The following is a 1594-nucleotide window of genomic DNA, read 5'->3' on the forward strand; positions in this document are numbered from 1 at the left end:
TTTAGTATCAAACTTTAGTTTTAAATCTAAGTTAAATTTTAAGTTTCATTTAATATTAAAATTTAAAATTAACGATTAATCAAATTCTAAAATTACAATTAAGATATAAATTTAAGTTTTAAAATTTAAAAAAAAAAACCCCCTGATTTGACTTTTTTTAAACTTTTGAACTAACTTTTTTTTTTAATTTCCTGGTTTTACTTTCCACCACCTTTCCAACTCTTAGTTATATATTAATTAGAATTTTTATATATATATTCATCCGGGGTGTTTGGAGGGTTTTACTCCATTCCCGAAGAAAACCAAGAGAATGTAATATATCAAAATAAACCAATTCTTCGATTTGAAATAGTATATGTATCCCTTTTGAAATTTTTGGGGGGGACACCAAAGCAAAAATAGAAAAGTCTTCGAAAAAGCAATTATAAAGCAATTTAATATATGTTTTTTGAAGTCTATTGGTAGATATAAATAGCTTATCAGTGAAATCATAGGAAATTAAAATTGAAACAGTGACTAAAATTTTTTTTTATTATTATTTTAACTATTGTTTTTCTATTTTTGCTTTGGTGTTCCCCCGTTTAACTATGCAAAATTTGGTGTACCATCGTTTCACTCTTACGTGCTTTGGTGTACCCCCCAAAAACTTCAAAAGGGATATGTTATATACTCATACGTACAGAATATGTGAGTCCACATATTAAAAAAATGTGATATAAATATTTTAAATAATATTTCTATTTTTAGATAATTAAAAATATATATTTAAAAAAATAATTAATGTCTAACATAAATTCCCGGATATAAGCCACATGTTGAAAAAATGTAACATAAATATTTGAAAATAATTTTTCAATTTTAAAATAATTAAAAACATTTATTTAAAAAATAATTAATATCTAATATAAATAATTTATTTTAAAATTAAAACAATATAACTGATAATTTTTTATTTCAACCAAGTATAATATTTTAAAATGTGAATCATATTTGTTTTTGTTTTTTTTTTACAACACTCTTTTTTTAATTTTTTATATATATATCCCACTCTCTCTCTCGGGAACCAAAAGAAACCCTCCCCAAAAATAAAAATTTTAAGTTTTAAATTTAAATCTGAAATTAATATTAAAATTTTAAATTAATTAGCAATTAGATATAAATAATAAGTGAGTTTATATTCTTCAATAATTATGTATCATAAATAATTTTAATATTTTATTTATAAATATATAATAATTTATTATTATTACTATATACTAAAGTGCGTGCAGCACTCTCCTCTGTTTGACATGTGTTCGGCTCATATACTCGGAGCACCTGGTGCACCGTAATTCTATAAAAAATATTATTATTATTATTATTATTATATATATATATATATATATAGAGAGAGAGAGTGAGAGAGAGAGAGAGAGATCCTAGGTGAGGAATTAATGATTATAGGGAACCTAGTTTATGATAAGGTGGATGGTGGTGGATGGTGATAGTAGAGTTGGGATGTAGAGAGTTAGGTTACCAATTTTTGAGTTTTCGTGGTAGGAGAGCCACGAAAACTCTCATAAGATCGAGTAGAGAGAGAGAGAGAGAGAGAGAG

The sequence above is a fragment of the Ananas comosus genome, linkage group 5, assembly GCF_001540865.1.
Source record: "Ananas comosus cultivar F153 linkage group 5, ASM154086v1, whole genome shotgun sequence".
Lineage (NCBI taxonomy): Eukaryota > Viridiplantae > Streptophyta > Magnoliopsida > Poales > Bromeliaceae > Ananas > Ananas comosus.